At 36.6% G+C, this 22,392-nt stretch overlaps 1 long non-coding RNA gene across 2 annotated transcripts in view; it reads right to left on the bottom strand.

Annotated features, from left to right (window-relative positions):
* LOC120614278 (uncharacterized) overlaps positions 1-22,190 on the bottom strand; it is a 111,671-nt gene extending 89,481 nt beyond the window's left edge. Inside the window, exons 1-2 of one of the 2 annotated variants that reach the window (XR_005655924.1) lie at positions 21,975-22,190; positions 19,481-19,575 (exon numbers count right to left, since the gene is read on the bottom strand). This is a non-coding gene — a long non-coding RNA (uncharacterized LOC120614278). Of the gene's footprint in view, positions 1-19,480; positions 19,576-21,974 lie in introns of those variants that run through there. The other variant, XR_005655925.1, reaches the window with a different exon arrangement.
* Positions 22,191-22,392: the final 202 nt, after the last annotated feature.

Genomic DNA, 22,392 nt, shown 5'->3' with positions numbered 1-22,392 from the left:
ATTATTCTATGTTTTATGTAGGTCTTCTTTATTTTGGTTATAAACAATTATAATCTAATTCAATTATCTAACCATAAGTAACTCCTAATAGTCTCCTAAGTTTGCTCATATATATGTGCACTTCTCTGTGAATGAAATTCTTATATAAAACATCAATATTCAAATATCTGGTATCATTTTATATGAAGTCTACAGACTATCAAGAAAATTATGGTTAAGATGTATATATACATCAGCATGCAAATCTGTTTGTGTATGTATGTGTATACTTTTCTCCAGAGAAAGAAAAATCTGTGGAACCACAACTTCTGTTTTAATTTCTTCTTTTATGTTATCTGAATTTTTCAATTTTTCCACAGAGCATTATTACTTTTGCAATATAAAAATAAGTTTTTTTAATTTTAAAAAACTAAGAACTGAGTTGTGCCTATTACAAAGCTAAACATTGTACAAGCAGAGTAAAATAATTAAATCATTTATAAAAAGGCAATGAAACTTTTTCAACATCTTTAACTGCACATATTTGGAAAGCGAGAGAGATTAGAAATAACTTGTCCAAAATATGTTACCTGCAGGTGAAGTCTCAGAGAAAAGGGTAACCTCGTGCAAAGCTCTATGGAAACTGGCTATGGCCAAGTGTTTAAAACAATCAAAACTGGTCAATAGCAAGGTTTGGACTTCAGCTCCCTGTCAGGTCAGGAAAAGGATTGATACTCCCTTCAACACTGATGAGGCTGACCTGGCTAAGAGTCTGCCACTTCATACACTGCAACTACATTGCTTGGACCCCAGAACCCAGATCATCCTTGGAGAGAGGCTAATGCCAACCACCAACAACACAATGTGAGCTAGTGGTTTAGAGCTAGAGACAGGTTCTGCAATGTCATCCTGCTATTATACTCCAGCTCCTATCACACCAGGGTCATGTACTTCCCTAATCATGCAGCTCAATAGTCCCATAGGATTAGGGTCTCCTTCCTGGGGATGTTTATATGTGCGTTTGAGGAAATAAATGAAGTAGAATATAGGTAATTGCGTTTACCATGCACACCAGCCTGTTAAAAACTGGAACATAAAGGCAGTCTTACAAAAAAAAACATTTCTCTAGCTTAACTGCCATCTGTTCACAAAAACTCTAATCTTCCAGTTTTCCCCAAATAGACCTGGGAGTCCACAGACTTTGTCTAGTAGGCTAAATAAATATCAGCTAACCCTGTTGTCTATACTTTACATCAATTTTCCTTCTCCTGCCCCAAGGTGGACTGTCACTGCAATAGCAGAAGAGCAAGCACTGCCACAGCCCCCAAAGGTAGTGTTGCCACTGGTGCTTGACATTTTCTCTGCTGAGGTCAGAGTAATGATGTTCACAACAGCTTCCTCTATTCCAAGGGTGCTACAAATATACTGAGAGAAAAAGATAGAGAAAAAGAAGGTCCCAAAAATCCAACATCTGAATTGTGTGAGGATGAGTCCTGTAATGGATTCATTAGAGATGAATATGGACCAAACGAAAGTCATATTTTTCTTAGACAATCACTATCAGATATTAAAATGGATGAATAAGACAAATCTTTGTCCTCAAGGCATCATCCAATGGGGAGCTAAGATCTGCCATAAACATAAAGCTATGGGATAAACCTCAAAAAGAAATATACAGAAAGAAGGCATTTTCCAATTGTGGAAATAAAGGAAAGTTGAATAGAAGAGGACTCTCCTGAAAGAGAAACAGCCCCTGGTCTACTTTGCCTGACCTAGAGCTCATATTGATCATCGGTAGGAATATGTTCCAGAAATTATGTTGGGTCAGATCCTTGAAAGCTCTGGATGTCAAGAAGGGTATATGTCCCCACTAGCCTTACCAGAAGGCCTGAACTCCTCTTCTTGGCTAACAATTGCTTTCATTCCAACCCCACCCTAACTTCTCCCTGCCCCTTACACTCTACATTCTAACCAGACTGTTTGGTTTCCTGAACGTGTCCCAGTCTCCCCAACCAATGAACATATACACATATTGTCCTCTTCCTGGAACACTTTCCACCCTTTTCCTTCTCCCAACTCCTCCACTTCTGGCCTAGCTAACTCACACTCATTTCTCAGGCCCAGCTTGAACTGGACTTTTCTCAGCAAGCCTTGTCTGAGAGCTAGTTCTCATTAAGGTGCAACTTTTACACCTGCACATCTCTTATCACACTGTTCTTCAGGTACCCTTTGTTTTCCAGTCTATAAGCTCTTTAAGAGCAAAAACTGTGTCTTACTCATTTGCCATTTTATCTCCAGAGCCTTACACCGTTCCTGTCATACAGAAAGTGCTCCATAAATAATTTTTAACTAAAGAAGTATATGGATAAATAAATAACAAAATACGTATTTGACTAATCAAACTATTTTTTTTTAAAAAAATATAGAAACTGGAGCAGCAGATATTTTAGTACTATTTAACATCTTTGAAAACATGAAATATTTTATAGATGATATATGTTTCATGACTAGATGGTTATTTAACAAATACTATTTGCTAGAGGGAAAAATGTCATGCAGTTGCCAGGTTATTTAACTTCCATGCAACCTATCTCAGAGTTTCAATAAGTATTCTATCTCTGACAATGTGGTAATGACTGGAAAAGATAAAATTCTGCCTATGGATTCATATTTCAGAAATCTTCAATGATGTGTCATGGTTAAAACTCCTCTCCTCAAACTCCCCAGAATAATCAAAATTCTGCCATCTCCCAGGGTTGACACAATTATAATGTAATGTGGGCTTTAAATCTATGAATGTTTATATTGAAAAAAGTGTGAGAGAACTATATTTATGGTTTAAAGGAGGAAGTGTACTGCTAAAGTAAAATGTAGGCTTTTCAGAGAGAAATAGAGTTCAAAAACATGAAAAACTTGAAGAATGAGAAACTGAAATTCTACATGGTGCATAGAGATATCCGGAAGCATCATAATACATTGAAAACTGGAGAACAGAATGAGACAGAGAAAGCAAAGAAATAAAACAATTCAAAATGACTTCCAGAAGAGGAAAAATAAATAGTTAGTCAAACTATCAGAGAAAAACTGCATGTAGTTAAGAAAAGCAAAGAACTTTGCGGCCTTAGAAAAGACTGCAGGACTTATATAAAGTTGAAATACCTACAGACCAAACTATTTTAATGTAGAATTCAATGCTAAACCTGGGACCAAGAAAGAAAAACTGACCAGAGAATTAAGTGTATCATACTTGAGTAGCCAATCACAGAAACAAACCAAGAGTCACAGACTAGAAGAGTATATGTTAATGAAATGGTATAGCAGAATGAGGCTGTATATTTAAAACTTATGCAGATTATAGATAGCTTATAGCTCAAGAGCTCCACAAATGGCAGTAAAGGATCATTATACATAGGGAGCCATATAATTTATCCAAACAGGGAAACTTTTTAGGGTATAAGGAGGGCCTTCTAATAATTAAACTGGTACCTAATTAAGTTGAAACTGTCTCAAACTGAGATGTAGGGTCAACCTAATTATATATTAAACCCCTATATTACGCCAGAGAAACATTTTGAAGAAAGGACACCAAAGGTGAACCCTTCAGGGGAAAAATTTAACTTCTTTGAGGAGGTGGCTAAAAGTTACCCAAGCAGGAGGAAATTGAAGAGCCTTCTGCCTAGGAGCTGACCTAGATAAATGTGTAATGTCCTATATCGTTAGGCATGCACAATATTTGCACAACTTGTAAATAGTTTGCATCTGAAATTTATCAATGTTTATATGCCTTTTCATTGTTTCTTTCCAAGTTGATGGTGTCTGTGAAGTTTTAAGGCCCTAAAATTGTAAATGTCAGGAATTTTGTTCAGTTTCCTGTATTCAGGCTTAGCCTGTGTTGCTACTACATAATCCATATAGGGGATTATGAAAGTTACTTCTACATCTGAAGAAATCTCTTGTTATGGCTCATGGATTAAGCACTATCATTTTCCTAAGTGTGGCACATTATGTGTGCTGATACAGCACAGATGTCTTTGGAGTATATATAGGTCAGAGTCCCAGAAGGATACAGACAGCACACTCAAAAGGGGTGAATGATCTGAGTTTAATGAAGGGCCACTAACAAAGGTATGGGCAGAGGTAAAGGCAACCAAAGATTATAAAAACATGCAAGATTAGCATTCCTGAGACTACTACCACCCCTAGGCTTAAAAGGGCATGGGGAAAGAGACATGATAGGAACCTGAAAAAAGCTATAACTACAGGAAAGACCTACCAGACAGGAGCTGCAACCTTTGGTAGAGGAGCACAGCCACTGCCAACCCACGACCCTGAGGGAAAGAAGCTACAGAATAAATACCCCAAATTCTCTTTCCTCCAGCCATCCAATCTGTAGTTATACTTCCCTTTGGCCTAACCCGTTGGTCAAGAGTGCCTAGCTGATAATAATCTATAGACGTCAGCCTCTTGGGTAACAGAGAAGGTTGGAGAAGACTGAATAATAGATCTAGAAAGGCAAATAGAGAACATCCAACAGAATTTAATTGAATATTGTAAATGCCCATATTTCTGAAGTCTAGATAGGTCACATACATGCTTTAAGTTCATAATTAAAAATTAAGAACAGTTTAATCTTTACAGGGATACCAGAGATAGAGCAGGTGTTTAGTATTATCTTAATCTTAGAGATGAAGAAATAATTGGCAGAGAGGAGAAATTACTTGCCTAAATCATCCAAAAAAGACTTAACGAATGCCATTGTGTCTAAGGACCTCTTAGAGGGTGATAATTTCCCAAGCTACGCTTCTACCGCTAAAACCAGAGATCTTTCCATCTGGTTTTAACAACATACACTTACAGAGTCTCCATCACGTGGTACAAGACTGAGAACCAATAAACAAACAAGCTCCAACAGAGATGTACAGAATGGAAGCACCATCGCTGCCTTCCAGGGGCTACTGGCATATGGACAGCAAAGAACACCACTCGGATAAACTGAGGAAGCCTATCAGTCAGTAACAAGCATGCCTCTAGCGCCAACTAGGCACCAAATGCCAAGTACATAAAACGTTTGTGGCTGCAATCAGCCATTTCATTTTTATGGTTATTTGTTGTTATGGTTTATGATTTATATGCTCAAGGAATTGATGACAAGTTGTCCAGACTGACTCAGGATAAAATAATGGTTGACACAACAGAGTATTCATGGCCAATGTTATATTTTAAAGAATGGCTGCTATCAACAAGACAAATAACAAGTATTGGAGAGATTGTTAAGAAACAGTAAGTAACCCTTATACACTGCTGGTGGAAATGTAAATTGGTGCAGCCACTATGGAAAACGGTATGGAGTTTCCTCAAAAAATTAAGAATAAATTGACCATATGACCTAGCAATCTCTCTTCTGGGTATCTATCTGAAAAATTTGAAAACACTTAGTTCTAAAGATATAATATGTACCCTTATGTTCATTACAGCATTATTCACAGTGGCCAAGATACGAAAAAAAACCTAAGTATTCTTTGATGGACGATCGGGTAAAGAAGATGTGGTACTATACACAATGTAATACTATTTCGCTATAAGAAAAGATGAAATACTGTCATTTGCAACAATATGAATGGATCTTGAGAATATCATGCTAAGTGAAATAAGTCAGGTGAAAAAGTCAAGAACCATATGATTTCATTCACATGTAGGACTTAAAACTGAAGGCAACAAATGAACAAGCAAACCAAACAAATAAACAAAATCTCATAGACACAGAAAACAATATGGTGGTTACCAGAGGGAAAGGGAGTGGAGAGGGAGGTAGCAGCGGGTAAAGGGGGTCAAATATATGGTGACAGAAGACTTGACTTTGGGTGGTAAACACATAAATATACAGATGATGTATTCTAGAATGGTACACTTAAAACCTATATGATTTTATTAACCAATGTCACTCCAATAAATTTAATAATTTTTTTTTAAAGCCAATCCTAGGTAGTGTCCACCTTAGGTCCCTTTATATAGAACCCTGTTGCCAGCCTCAAGTTCTGGTGGTGGCAGAGGTAGTAAGGATTGGTACTACTACCACGTCTGGGAGGCAGAGACAATGCCTTCAATCTATAGGACTTTATGGGTACATAGAAATCCGAAGACCACTTAAAAACAGAGTAAAGTATAAGAATGGCTACATATTACCCAGGATCTTACCTGAGACAGAGACTGCTCTATGTTTACCAAAACCCATTTTCTTTATCTCCTGGGCATATAGGAAAACTATATATTCTATCCCTCTTACAATTGGATGAAGCCATAGAACTGAGTTCTGGTCAAAGTGGAAGAAGTGATTTGCTCCACTTTTAGCCTGACCATAAAACCTTCCAGAGATCTTCCACTGTCCTTCTTTCCCATGTGCCAGTTGATTGTCAATGTCCAGGAGACACTGGAAATCCTGAGTTAAAGATGGTGGAACCTATATCAGCCTGAATCTTGGAATGACTATGTGGAATAGCTCCACCCCAAACTGTCTGTCCCCGCAGCCAGCAATTGATTTAGTAAAATTAATGTGGCTACAGAATTACCTTAAGGAATATACCATTTCTCAAGTATAAACATTAAACATTTTTATGTGCGAATATGGATATATATTTCCAAAAAGTATGTATGCCCTATTGTACACATTGTCTTGTAGTCTTTTTATCTGGCACTACATTGGGAACAATTTCCCATGTTCATGTAATTATTCAATATTATAATTTTTATGATTCTTTGGTGTTCCAAGTCATGGTAAAACTATGCTTTTAATTTTTCACCTTTTTATATAACTTCCATTTTTTCAATATTTGACATTACATGATTCAAAGAACTTTGTGATCCTATAATCATATAAAAAATTATTTCTTCATCATGTGCTGACCCTTCAGCCGCCATTTAGAGTAAGGGATCACTGATTTTGTGCTCTTCAACCCCATACAAGTTAATATCTTCCTTTGAGTTTGTTCCACCTGATAAACCTTTCTCACATCCCATAGAAAGGTATCCTGCAAAAGTTAATAAATGTCCTGTAAAAGGTTACAAAATAAAAGAACCAGTATGAATTATCAAACATTGGTATCAAGTCACTGACTGCTCTATAACCTCTATTGGCATACAAAATGATTAATTTCTCTGCCCTAAATTGAAGATGGTAAAGTCAAAAATAAAATATAAATCTATTATGGGGTTATCTAATTTTCCCCTTCCAAAAGGGAACCCATCCATATAATCAACTGAATTCATTAAATACTATCTAGTTTTTCACTTTCTCTGTTAAAAGGGTAAAAGCATCTTCTTTTGAAGCTTGTGAGGGTAGGTGTTGGGAAATGTCCCCATGGGCACAGCAACAAATTCAAAAGAAAGTGAAGTGTTGCACTGTATTTTGTATAGTGCATCGTTATAATAGAACAGAAAATAGAAGCTATCTCAAAATGTATAAAGTGATGCAACTTTTAAAAATTACTTAAGTCAGAAAGATAAAAGTGTTTCTGCACCTTCAGAAAGAAATGCCACCGAGTTGTGGTTAATATTTCAATGGAATTTTACTCTATACAACAGTATAATCTTGAGATCATTTTCCCAAAAGGAGTTTCTAAAATAAAAAGTGTAATTTAATTATGATAATGTTGATTAAACACTTGATTATTTTCCTATAAGTATTATCCAAATCCTGTGATATCTGATTATTTTTAGATATGAATATTTTTAAGAAACTCTGGAAAAGAAATATCAAAACTCAATGATGTCCATCAGAGGAAGCTGTGGCACTAATAACCCATCTCAGTGTCTTTCGCTATTTCTTTGTCTCCTTGTAAAAAGTATAATTAACATGGAAAGCTTATGATAGTTGGAATGAGTATTAGCTTTGATATCAGTTCTTCCACTTACTAACCATGTGACCTTCAACTATTCAATTTACTCCTCTTAGTTACCATTTCTATAAAATTATTTAATACCCATATCACAGGAATTATTATAAATTTATTTGATACTGTATATAAAGAAACTAGCATAGCACCTGAAACAGAGTAGTCAATGGCTGTTCATTCCGTTTTCTCCACTATTTTCACTGAAACATTTATCCCTCTAATACTGTCTTTTAGGACTTTTTCTTAAGCCAGACAGACTTTGTATCACTGAATAGCCTGTATGGTATCCAGTTACAATTTTATTATTCACTTACCTTCTAGCACATATTTGTCATATATCTACTATGCTCCTGGGAATGTCCAAGGTGCTAAGAATACAACAGTGAACACAGCAGAACCAGAAAATCCTGATATATATGATACTTCTATGGTCATCAAGGAATATAGATTTTTTTTCAAAAAAGTAAAACATATGGTATAAGATTTTAGTAGAATTGCTATGGAGAAAGCATAACAAGAAAGAATGACAAGTGCCCCTCGATAGATGATTGAATAAAGAAGACGTGGTATATACATACAATGGAATATCAGTCAGCCATAACAAAAAATGAAATACTGCCATTTGCAACAACATGGATGGATCTTGAGATTATCATACTAAGCAAAATAAGTCAGATGGAAAAAGTTGAGAACCATCTAATTTCACTCATATGCAGGATATAAAACTGAAAGTAACAAATGAACAAGACAAATGGAGACTCATGGACACAGACAACAGTTTAGTGGTTACCAGAGGAGAGGGGTGGGGAGGTAGATAAGGGTAAAGGGGATCAAATAAATGGTGACAGAAGGAAATTTAACTTAGGGTGGTGAGCACACAATGCAATATACATATACATATTACTGAATTATATACCTGAAATGTATATTATTTTATTAACTAATGTCGCCTCAATAAATTTAATAAAAAGAAATGAGTGACACAGAATGCTGGGACTGGTTGTGGTTACAATTTTAAATAAGATGACCAGAGTAGGCTTCAATTTTGGTTACAATTTTAAATAAGATGACCAGAGTAGAGAAGGATATAGTTCTGCAAATATTTGAAGAAAATGAGAGAGGACTACTGAAATATCTGAGGAATAACATCACAGGTAGAGGGGGAAAGCAAGTGTAAAAGCCCTAAGACAGGAGCAAGTCAGGCACGTTAGAAAAACAGCAAGGCCAGGAATGGAATGTCTTTAATGGGTAAGAGATTGTTAGGTTAGAATGCGGGCTACATTTTAAGGGCTGTGGATTTTACTCTGAGTTATATGGAAGGCATCTGAAAATAGAGTAGATTGCAGAGGGAGTGAAAGAGAGGTGACCAAAGCTGTATATTTTACAGCATTCCAGGTGAAAGATAATGGTGGCTTGGTCAGGATGGAAGCAGTGGGGATGATGAGGAGTTGTCAAGTTCCAATATTCTGAAGGCAAAGCTAACTGAATTTGCTGATAGACTGAATGCAAGATGTGAGATCACAAAAAAAGAAGGGACAAGGATGGCACCTAGGCTGTTGCCAATAGTGACTGAAAGGATAAATTTTCCAGTTATTGAGAAAAATTAGGAAAAGAGAATTTGGGGGAAGAAAGAACAGGAGTTTGGTTTCAACTTGTTAGGTTTTATAGATGCACTAAATATCAAGAGTGAATATATGAAAAAAAAAAAAGACTCTTGGATAAAAGAGTCTGAAATTGACAATAAAATTTAAAGTGGTAATCAAAACCTAGGATTCAAGAATATATAGATAATATTTTAAAGTCATGAAACTAGATGTAATCTCCAATCAGTAGCCAGTGTAGATAGAGCAGAGAAGAGATTCAAGGCTGAGACATGTGGCGGTCAGTATCTAGAGGTCAGGCAGACCCAGAGTGAGTGGCTTTTTTCTCACACCAACCAATTCTCCTACTCTCCAACACCAAATATGTGTCCTACAATTCAATTCAATATTGACACTAAGTACCCAGAGCTAGCATCAAAATCTACAAGTTTAAGGGCTTGGTCCCACAAGACTGCCCTCACTTCAAACACCAGTTGCCAGCGTTAAAAACAAGAAAAGAAGCCCAAAATAGAGTCACTTGTGCTAAGCCCCACATCACCAAACTGAGCCTTGACTTAATTACAGTTCTGGCTCTCCCAGAAATGGAATCTTAAACCAGTCAATGAGGAATCAGCTAATCAACACTAGTAAGGTAATCTGCCTGACAAACCCTTGCTGACCCTTAAAGAAAAGTAACTTGACTAACCAACCACTTTTTTTGCCTCTTATAACTAACTTCCTTGTTCCCATTCCCTTCTGCTTTTAAAAGTCTCACTTTATATAGTTCCTCAGAGCTCCTTCCTATTTGCTAGATGGAATGCTGCCCAATTCAAATTAATTATTGTTTAAATAAACTCTTAAAAAATTTTAATATGCCTCAGTTTACCTTTTAACAGCTCTAGTGTCAGAAAAAAGAACTGCAGGAGACCCCTGACAACCCCCAGAAGCAATAATCGACCAGGCATGGGTACCTGTTGAGCCTCTTGAGCTCGCTGCTTTTCTCTCTGCCTCTGGAGGTCAAATGTAAGTCCCTCTCAGATCCTCCAGAGCTTTGCATTATGAGCTTTCAGACTTTACTTGAGTTTTTCTTTATCCTGACTGGGTCTCAAAACAATCAGAGTCAGACTGGGTCCGACGTAAAAACCGGACCATGTCCAGAGTTGGACTTGATTCAACTTAGAAACCAGACCAGGTCTGGGATCATACTCAGTCTGACTTAAGCTGGATTGGGTCCAGTGTGAGGCTTCAGGTAAATAAAATTTTGTTTTAAGGCTGAACAGCAGGTTAACCTTACCAAAGATAATCTTCAACAGTGGCCACAGTGGGGAACTTTTAACCATCTTAAATAAGCTTATCCATTTACTAAGTGCCCTAGAGAAAAAGAGGTCTCAGCCAAGAACTCACCAGAAAGCATTAAGGAAAAATTATTTTTCCTTCTCTATAGTTTCTGGTGACCAGAATAAGACCAGCTGGAACACCCTACTTGCTCCAGAGCCTGCATATATGGCATTCTGGGATAACTGGCAGAAGCTGGCAAAAAGTAAGAATTCTCACTAAAGTCAGCTCTCCCAGATCTCTATCTGAGGTGCCTGCCTGTTCAAGAGAAGAAAGTAAAATTTCATACTGTCCCTTCCTTTCCAAATTCAGATTGACAGGCAAATTAATTATTGTAAAAATTAGATCTTTGAATTGTGATTTATGAATTTGCTTTTGGGTACCCATTTGTTATTGGTTCTTTCTCGCCCACGAACAGCTATTGCCTTCTTGTTTGTCTTGTTTTGTGTCCTGAGAACTTAGCTTGGCAATCATCAAGTTAGGGGCCTCAGAGAGTGGTGAAAAGGTCAAGGGACTGAAGACCTTTTGTCAATCTTTATGTTGATTATCTGCCTGAATATTGTCCGAAGCGGCTGCAAATCAGGTTTCTCGTCATAATATATGCCTTATGACTTTTTAAATTTTTCCAAACTGAGGTATATTTAGGGCATTTTAATGTTGGAGGACCAGCAGGGGATCCCTTTGGTCCAGCTAACCTTTGATAGTGCTGTATTTAAAATATTTATTGCAACCCTATCAATGTCTATTTTATTCGCCTGATTTCTTAATCTTTCTAAAGATGTCCAGCCTGCTGTGACAAGTCCCTTGACTCTCTCCTCTGCCTCTATTCTATTGTTAATTAATCTAATGTTTTTATTAGCATGTGTCACAGCACTCAATAACAAAGACACTTCTGCTAAAATTGTCACTTTCACAATCCATTTTAATAAAGATTCTTTAGAGAGGTAATGATACCAGTTCACAAAATTAAAAAATTCTTTTACACCATACCCCCTCATGTCAATAATTTCTTGGTTTTGCCTTCCCCAACATGACAACCTTCTTGGTGCCAGAGAGTTTAGAAGTACTCTTTATTGTACAACATAATTTTTCCTTCGGGAGGCAGCTTTGACGCTAGTGGTCAAAGCTCAGACTGAGCAAAATCTGAGCTTGGTCTAGCATCAAGATCTGACCCAGCATTCTTTTAATTTCATTTTAGCTATTACAGGTAATAAAAACCAAGGGATTGTATACTTTGATTATTTTTCTTATAGTTTTCTTTTTCTTATGTATCTAATGAACCAATCACTTGAGTGTTGCATCCATCTCTAAATGCCATTGGTAACTTTTACCTTTAGTAACTGATCACAGCACAGTTGCTGCTCCGCATCATATATAGGTCAGGTGGCTATCCAGGAGTAAAAGGCTCCTCGTTCTCTGCTCTATTATTCTTTCTCTTCCCAAACCACATGTTTCCATGAACCAGGGTTGTTCTAGCAAATCCCATTCCTGACACCAAATGAGTGACTTTTTCTCACACCAACCACCTCTCCAACCCTTTGACACCAATGACGTATCCTACAATTTAATTCAATTCTGACACTAACAACCCAGATCTAGTATCAGACTCCACAGGCTTAAGGGCTCAATCCCACACTACCCTCACTTCAGACACCAGTTGCCAATATCATGTTTCAGGCTACCACCCTTCTGTCCAACTTGGCTAAAAGTCAGGAATCCCCGCGAATCTCACTCTTAGGTTCAATAACTTGGTAGAATTACTCACAGAACCATAAAAATGCTATACTTACTATTACAGTTTATTATAAAGGATACAAATGAACATCCAAATGAAGAGGTACATAAGGCAAAGTCTGGAAGTGTCTCAATTGCAGGAGCCTCTGTCCCCATGCAGCTGAGGTATGCCACTCTCCTACATTTGGGTGTATTTGCCAATTCGGCAGCTGTCTGAATCCTATCATTAAGAGATTGTCATGGAAGTTTCATTACACTGGCATGATCGTGGCCATTGGTGATTAACGCAATCTCTACCTCTTCTGCCCTCCCCAAAAGTTGGGGATTGGGGGCTTAAATTTTTATGCTTCTAATGAAGACTTGGTTTTTCTGGTGACCATCCCCCACCCTGAAACTCTCTAGGAGCCCACCAAGAGTCACCTCATTAGAATAAAAGATGCTCCTACCATCCTTATCACTCAGGAAATTCTAAAGATTTTAGGAGCTCAATACCAGAAACCCAAGGACAAAGATCAAATATTTTTCTTATTACACTATACGGATAGACCAACAAAGGAAGTTGAGAGAAGAAACAGATGAAGGAGGAATAAAAGTAGGAGACTGTAGTGTTCTGAAGCAAAGTGAAGGATGAGTTTCAAGAAAGAGGGAGTGATTGATGCATAAAAAGTCTCTGATGGCACAAGAAAGTTGAAGACAAATAAATGATTACTGGATTAAACAATGGGTACATGACTACTGACCTTCATAAAAACTGCTTTTCTTGAGTTGAGGAGATCAAAATCTGTTTGGAGTATGTTCAAGAGAGAGTGAGAGAGGGAAAATTAGGGACCATGAAGCCCCTAAAGGGAAATGTAAAATCTTGAGAGATTTGGCATTTTTGTTTGTTTGTTTTCATTTTTAAGATAGGAGATATTATCAACAAGTTGTTTTCCTGATGAGAATGACAAAGGGAAATTGGTAATTCAAGAGAGAAAATGGAAAATTACTGCCACTCTGCCCCTGAGTAGAGTAGAAGGTATGGGGTTTAGTACATAGGTAGCAGGGTCAGCCTTATCTAGGACCAGAGAAGGAATTCCACAGTAACAGAAAGGAAAGCACAGATACAGGAAGGTGGATGGGTGTGCTAGAGGGAGCTTGAGCAAGTCTCTTCAAATAGCTTTTATTTTCTCAGATGAAAAAGGAAGATTAGCTGAAAGTACAGATAAGAGAGAGTTTCGTGCATTTAAAGAGAGAAAAGATTTAAATGCTTTACACAGGGATTCTCAACCTTGGCACTATAGACATTTGGGGCAGGATAATTCTTAGTTGGGGGTGGGGAAAGGCTGTTTGTGTATCATAGGATGTTTAGCAGCATCCCTGATTTCTATCCACTAGATGCCAGTAGCACACCCTCCTCCAGGTTGTGACTACCAAAAACAACTCCAAAATTGCCAATGTCCTCCAGAGGTTAAGAACCACTGACTCTACTGAGAGACAAAAGAGTGAATGGATTAGGAAAATGTAAACAGATTGTGGTCATCTTGATGCTCACTTGCGGTTAGTGGTCATGGGTTTCAAATGAGGTCATTCAACTTGCTTATGTGTGTTTTTCCAGCCGTTTTTAGCTGCACAGGATCATAGCAGGCAAGAAGTCAGTACAACAAAGCCAGAAAGGGGCAAAGAGTTGAAGGTGTATGCAAGTAAGTGATTATAATGATAGACTGTAAGTCAGATAAAGAAGAAAGGAGGGATATGAGAGTAGGAAAGGACGATGAAAGATGATAGAACAACAGACTGTAGATCCCAGGTAGATGTCAGTGTCTGGGTACAAAAGGGTGTGAGCTGGGAAATTATGAGGAAAGAGATTTACAACCGCTTAAGGTTATTACTATCCATATGCATATATTATTATATATTTTATACGTATGACAATTATAGTCATCCTATAAATCTGAGAAACCATTAACCCTGTGATGAGTCAGGAATTGTGTTGCAAGTTTCCATTATTAGAACTAGCAAAGTATAAGATTCAAGTCTCCTATAATGTATATTTATAGAAAACACAGCCTAATAAAGTCTATTAAGCCAAGTTTTGTATTTTGTTTGCTAATAATTCCCTATATCTCAATAAATAATCGAAAGCAACAGGGATTCCAACTTGCTACAAGTTCTAAGATTGGCGTGATATTTAGCTTGCTTACTTGTGAGAAAACTTTAGGTAGATGCATTTTTTTCTTCAGAGCAGTGGCTATCAAGCTTGTGGAAATCAAAGCAGCTAAACAAACCTCTTATTATTAGAATAATGATCATGACATTCGATATCCTTTAGGGAAAATTTAACCTGGTCTTTGATTTTCATACTTTTAGCTACCTTCAAATTATATTAAACAATAAACAGGGACATATATAGAATAAAAGACAAAATAAGGTTATATACCAATTTTACTTTCAAGCCTGGCTGAAAGAAAAATAAGAACAAAGTTAAGTTTCCTTAAGCTCTAAATAATGTCCTACCCTTCTGCTTCTGAAGAAAAATGTGTTTTTCTGTTGTTTCATAATAAATCTAAAACATTATCATTCTTAGCATGAAACATTAAATAATTGCTTTGCCAAAAATAGTCACCCTAGGCTACAACCATCTGTTTGTTTTAATAATCCTCAGATACCAACTACCACTATGTCAGCCCCCTCAGTACAACACTACGATTATCTGTTGTTTAAAATAGATGTCCTAAGTACATTATCTAAGTGAACAAAAGCATAAACATTTCAACTATCAAATCATCAGAACTGCTTAGGCAAGCATATATATCTCCTGGCTTCAATGTATCCCTTATGGAATTTTTTTTCCTGTTACTTGCACTGCTGTTGCAATGATCGCAGGCCCATGCTGAGATAACAAAATTATGGATCTTCTTTTTATAGTTTAAGTGCTTTTCATTTCTTAAGGGTAGAGATTTATTTCCAAGTAATGATACATTTTAATACAGTTCAAATACAGGAAAAACAAGACATTTAGTAAATTAGGAATATAATCAATAAATGATATCACAAGGGAACATAAAGTGTTTTCAGGAAGATTCAAGCATCCCTGATTGGATTGCATTAGAGATGGAAAAGTTAATATTCTTTTTACATACTTCATATTATTGGTATTTTCTCACTTTCACAAGGAAACTGAGTTCTTCAAGTCCTATGTTAATTCCCCAAACAATCCTTTGGTGTTGCATACTGAAAAACCACTCCGGGGTTATGCTCAACTCAGTGACTAACTGGTTTAGAAATTTTCTCTTTTTAGGACCCATCTTCACATTACACAGGAGCCCTGACTCGGTCTTGACTAACAAAGGTGACATACCATAGAGGATTACAGAGAAATACAAGAGAAACCAAGTCCTATTCTAGCTTCCCTTGGTGAGATAATTTCTTTTGGATTGGTATCAGATTCCATTTAATACTGTCCATTTCTGAGATCTTTCTTTTTTCCTCCACAGAAGTCCTCTCAACTGTCACACTGACAAGTCGGCCTTTTTCTGATGTCCCTAAGTGCCTGCACTACCACAGATTCAGATAAGAACTGGAGATGAGTGACTAGGTTAACTGATAAAATTGCTAATTAAAGCCCTGTTTTCAACACTCCTGAAAGATTAACCAAAAATTTAGAACACAGAGGAAGTTTTACTTTTAACAGTGTACACTGTTTGGTAAATAAAAGACTTTAACAATTCAAAGAAAGTATTGTCAAGAAATTTTCAAAGATATTTTTCCCTCCAGAGAGGTATACAAATGGGACAATTTAGTCAAAGCTGCGGAAGAGTTTTCTTCCTTGTTAACATTGTTGCCTGGCAAGAAAGCACAGAAGTTAATCAATTGAATATTTATCTGTCATTGTACTGACACAGTGAGAGCAACACAAACATAGAAGTATATATTTCTTCTAAAAAAAAAAACTAACCTAATAATTTTAATTTTAAATCTGATGAGAAATTTAAAATACATATATTTCCAATTTTCTATGTCAGATACTATCAGAGACAAATATAATGTGGTGGTTTAGGGCACGAACTCAGGGGCCAAAAGCCTGGCTTAGGACTCTACCTCTGCCACTTCCTCGCTCAGTGATCTTGAAGTAGTCACTTAACTTCTCTATCCCTCAGTTGTCCCATCTGGAAAATTGAAATGATAATGATAGTACCTACCTCACAGTGTCATAGTGAGGTTTAAATGAATTAAATCTATCAAGGGCTTAGAAGAGTATAAGACATATAATCATATAGTAAGTGCATGCTATTATTATTATTATGAGTCCATAAACAAAAATGACCTTTAAGAGTCTGAACATATAATTTAACTACCTTATGTGAATGTGTATTATAATGACAGACAGCTCCTCAGAGCCTTTCAACATCATCCCTCACCTGAAATAATTTTGATCACTGAGTCTTTTTCCATAAAGGGCTTGACTCTATTTCATACTAAGAAAACCTTTACCTATAAAATAAATTTCTTGTACAATATGATTGTTAAACTTTCTTCCTGCTCAAATGATCATCAGCCTTAAGTCTGAGACCCCTGACTTCCTTGGCCCACTGGCTAATTAGTGACCTATTGTGACTGCTCTCCCACTGTGCTATAAATCCACCAAGTGCCTAACCCCAAATATGAATGTCAGCCACTCTGCTGGGAAAAGTCCATGTAGAATTATCTCTTAAGAATTTTTTTTACTTGTAAAAAGAAGTGGGTTCATTTTCTCTGAGGGCTCTTTCTTTTCCCAGAAGCAGTCAATCCCTCCAATGACAGACGTGTGACATCTGGATAGAGCGGGGTAGGAAAGATGGAGTGTGGATGGGCAAGAGAGTTAAAAACAGGGAAGAAACACATCCTCACCAAGTTTTCCCCTGCCCGTTGCCCTGTCTGAGACTGAAAGACCATTAAAATGTGACTGTCTTTGATATCACTTCTAACATGGCTGGAAACAGGACTCTTGCAGTTCAAATGTGGTGTATTTAGACTGTATTAAAACATGAGGCTCCAGTAACATCAAAGACTACTCGTGGGTGGTTTGGGCCAGGGTGAGGTCACCAATGCCCTCAGCTGTAATAGGTGTGGAGACACTGTGTACCTGTGAAATGGCGATGTTTGCTTTTTTTCTGTTGATAAATGTGGAGCTGGGAGAGGATCTGCCTTTGTGAGCCTGAGGAATAATCTACTGTGGAAAGTTTAAAGGCAAACAGGTATCAGGTTAGGGTTACAGGGGGCAACTTTGTGAACGGGGATGTCCTTTGTTCTCACAGAATAGGCTTCGTAAATTGGTGGTGCAAGGACAGGCATTGATAAGAAAGGCTTCCTGCTTGGCCACCAAATTTAAAAGAAAGGCAATATAATTCTGGCACTAGGTAATTTGGATGACATCAATGAAGGACATAAAACGAGAGTAGGTTAACCTCATTTTGCTTTTTTATACTTAAGTATCTTTATCTTATGTTGGTCCCACAACACTCATCCAATATGTTTTTTTTAACTGCAATAGCATAAAACTGAGGTAAGAACATTTTGCATAATTTCTACCATCCTATACAGCAGTCTGTAAGAAATCATTTATGTATTGTTTATTTCTATTATATTTATTTATTATAAATAAGTCTATGTATCTATAATAGCTCTTAAAAGGTTTTGACATAATATACTAAAAGTCCTTAAGATTAGGAATTTATTCCATGAAAGAGACCTCTTTGAGATAATCCTAACCACTTTTCAGAGCAAAAAACAATATGTGTCCATGGAAAATGGATAATAAATAAATATTTGGCCTCCCATATGTAGGGCAATACAGTTACAACAAAGAAAAAAAAAGGCAAAGCAGAGGCCAACCAAAACAGAGGAAACAAAGAGAGATGGACCAGACTGATTCTAGAGAACTAGTTCGGGGAAGCACTACTTCCCTCTCTTACAGCGTGGGCTTCGTGGCATTGTCATTCTCTCTGAAAAACTTGTTCATTAGAAAGTACACTTAAAGGAGCTTATTTCCTAACTTATGCTTATATGGACTTCATCAGTTCTTAACAATCTCACTGGGGCTTACAAATTGCCTTGAAATTAATTGTTCCTTATCGATTGTAACTATCCCAGTAATTTGCAAATTCTAGAAAGTACTTTGCTTTCTACTTTCATTTCATCTCACATGCACCTAGTGCAATACCATTTGTGAAAGAGAAATTTAATCATTATCAGTTGAAGTTAGAAATGGAGATTTCTTGGTGGGAAGGAAAAAAGAGTATATAAAGCAAACCTCGCTCTCCTTTAATACTAACCCTTCTGCATCTTCACTGTGGACTAATAACATATACAAATATTACATTTCTAACTGCCATGTTATATATTTGGGGGAGGGGAGGATCATTTTCTGCTAGACTCAGGTCCAGTTTCCACTGTGATTTTTGCCTTCCAGAAATAAACATCATGGTCAGGATGTCTGCCCAGCATCCTTCTGCTCCAACAAAGCAGTGGTTTCCGATGAAATGTGAGTACTCTGGTGAGACAGTATGGGCCCCAGTGGCTGCAAACTCATGAACCACAGGTTTTTACCCATAGGGAGGGTTTCCAACCACTTAATTGAATGACAAGTCCCTCAAACAGCTGTCACTTAAGATTCCTGGGTTTGGATGAAAGGCCAGAAGTACTTGTAATTACTCCCCTCTAGCACCCTTTCCCTAAACAGTGCACACAGCATTGGCGACAATTTTCAACAGAATGATCAGCTTGAACATGGGAAGATAAAGCAGATATCTAATGATCAATAGAAAAAGGATATAAAGGTTTTTGTTTTTTCTTTTTTTACAGTTCCAAGAAAACACCAAGATTTAAAATACAATTACAGCTCATAAGGCCACACTAATTTTAATCTCTTTCCATCTTTCATTAGATTCCAAGATTCAATTCCCTGTGGCAACTTTGCTGAACCCTGTTTCACCTAGTGCAATTCACCTGAGAAGGACATGTCGATATCTTGAATGGAGAAAGTAATTTCTTCAGATGAATATCATCATTCCACTTGGAACTCTGGGTTGATAAATTCTAACCTAAGAAAAAATGAATATAATTGTTAAATTTAAACAACAATTTACCAATTAATTTAATTTAAATAAGATTACTTCCCCTAAAACAGTACGTATATTTAACATTATTATATTTAATATAACTCTCAAGACAACTCATAAGAAATGACTGGCAAGTGTCATGATCCCAATAAAGATTAAGAAAGAGTTAAACATGTTAATTTACTAGCATGGAAGCTCTATTCATTGATAGAGTTGGTACTGAAATCCACAGCCCATGGTTTTCAAATCTAGTAAATAATCATACTTAAAAATATAGAGTTTCAACTTCTTTCTATCCATGTCTTGCTTTTTTTACTATATCCTCTGAGCTGTCTCCTAATCTGCTGCCTTTTCTGATCCAGTTATTCATTCTCAGCATCCTCAGAGCAAGCCTCCACCTTCTTCAATTTCCTCCATACTCTTTTCCCTATTCTGCATGGTCCATCCAAAGTCAACACCTAATCTGCCTGATCTGTGTCTCGCACTCTGCTCTGTGGAAATCCTATTCAATCAGGAACAAAGTCTTAGCATCTCTATAGCCTCAGGCTTTTATTTGATTGGTGGGCCTTTCCACCTCAGCTCTTAAATGTAACCAAACTATCAATTGGGGATACCACAAAGCTGATAGTTACATATCCAGCATTAAATACTCCACTTCTGGGCTCATTGAAAAGTTCCCTTTTCCTTCCAAACTCTGTTACCAAACCACTTTTCTACAATTCCCTCTCAATTGCCTTTCCTCTTCTAAAGGGAAACTCTCCATTTATGCCATCTTTTCCTCACCCTCTTTTCCATCAAATACCAATTCCTAAAACACTCTCTTCATTGTGTCTTCCACTTGCTCATAATCCTCCTTTCTATCTTACCATCAGTCATCATTTCTCAGTGACTTCAACAATTTCAATGTCTCAATGTCTAATTTCTCAACTTTCTCAATTCTAAAGTCCTTTCTTCCATCTTAGCTAAATATAATCACATGTTGGCCCCGAAAGATAGGATATGGCTATGCATAGATTAAGAGAAGGAGCTTTTTTCTAAGACATGAGAACTGTGAGTAAAGGCAAGAAGATTCAAGTGTTTTAGTATTTTGTGGAAATAGGAATAATACGGTTTGCCTAAATTAGATAGATGATAGGAAGTAAATGGAGATAAGAATCAAAGAGAGACTGATTGGCTGTTTATATTTATATATCTTATCTTTATTACTTGACTATAAGCTTCTTGAGGGCAAAGACCCCTCTGAGATTAGTTTTAAGCCTCTACATTACCTAGTGAAATATTCAATAAGAGTATTGAAACTCAACCATCTGTTGTCCAGCAAAAAATACTGTAGATTCTCCACAAGACCTATTTTTCTAATTATTGCCAGCTTACATGACACTCTGTGCTTCTAATGGAGGGTAAACAGATAAGACATTCTTATAAGAAATTATTTATTAGAAGTTATTAAACTTTCAAAGACTTTTACTATTGTAAATCAGAATCTTTACTCTGCATATTACCTACATCCAAAACAAGCTACTGTTCACAAATATGGTCTGTACATTTTGAATTTCTCACCAATAAAGATGCTTTGCTTCAAAATACATTTTATTATGTTCTTGAATCATTATTAAACTTTGAAATTTCCAATGGCCAAATTATTAATGATTCTGCCTTAAAATTTTATTTTTTAATAGAAAATAGTTCCTAAACATCAAATCACAGATGACATTCTCACCTTAAAGAATAAGTAGATTAGTATCATGCCAAGGCATTTTTCCTTTTCTGGGATATACATCTCAGTCCTATTTCCAATATCTTTCTCATTTACACTGCCAAAATGTCCCAATGTTTTAGTTAGGAAGATAAAATGCTTCCCCTTATTCTTCCATACAAAACCAATGATTCGTTTTTCCATGATATCTACTGCCGGAGTAAAATAAATGCTTTTTTGTTAGTGGCTTGGTCATATTTCAGAAGTTTCCATCTCAAACAGGTTGCCCAGTGGTCACCCACAACTTAAGAGTAAATTATCTCAACTGTGAGAAGAATTTCACTTCTCTGTTAGATATCAGTTGGGTAAACCTCTAATTGGGTAATATGCATCAAAGTAACAGAATTTGACAGACTTCCTCTGAGAGATATTGTGGTAAGTACAGTGGAAAGAGTGCTGGGCCAGGATCTAAAATACATGGTTTCTAGTAAGTTAAGACATGTGATTTCACAAATAAAAATGTTCCATGGGTATCATTTAGCAAAAATCTGAAATCATAATTCTGCTGAAAAATTAGGAACACATGATTGCTATAGCGCTCATTCTAGTTCTATATTTACTATCTCTGAGATTTTATACATATTACCATGCCCTTATGTCATCTATACACAGAATTCATACCTACCTTATTGAACTCAGGTCATTTGTTACGAAAACGCAGGAAATGTGAGTTTCCTCTCATTCCTCTCTCTGTGACTGTCCTTCATACTGGCAAAGAAGATTAGTCCATTACTCCACTCCCTACCTCTTAAAGTAACATATAAAGATCGCCTTAGACTAGTTCCGTATACTCTCAGATTCCTACTCCTTGTTTCTTCACTGGTCCCTCCTCTTTCTTCTCTTACCACTTCTTCATTTGTTCCCTTGTCAGTCTTCTTCTGAAGAATGAGCTGAGCATCAGCTCTTAAAGAAGAGCAGCAAATTGACCCAGACTAGACTCATAATATTTGTCTATGATGTTTCCATAAAATTTATAGTCTCCATGTTAAAACATCACTTGAAATATTCCCATTCTGAAAAAAATACCATCTAGTCATCTATTT

This window comes from Pteropus medius, unplaced genomic scaffold (assembly GCF_902729225.1).
Source record: "Pteropus medius unplaced genomic scaffold, Ma_sr-lr_union100, whole genome shotgun sequence".
NCBI classification, from domain to species: Eukaryota; Metazoa; Chordata; class Mammalia; order Chiroptera; family Pteropodidae; genus Pteropus; species Pteropus medius.
Note: the sequence above shows the minus strand (reverse complement) of the source record. Positions and strands in the feature narration are given on the sequence as shown.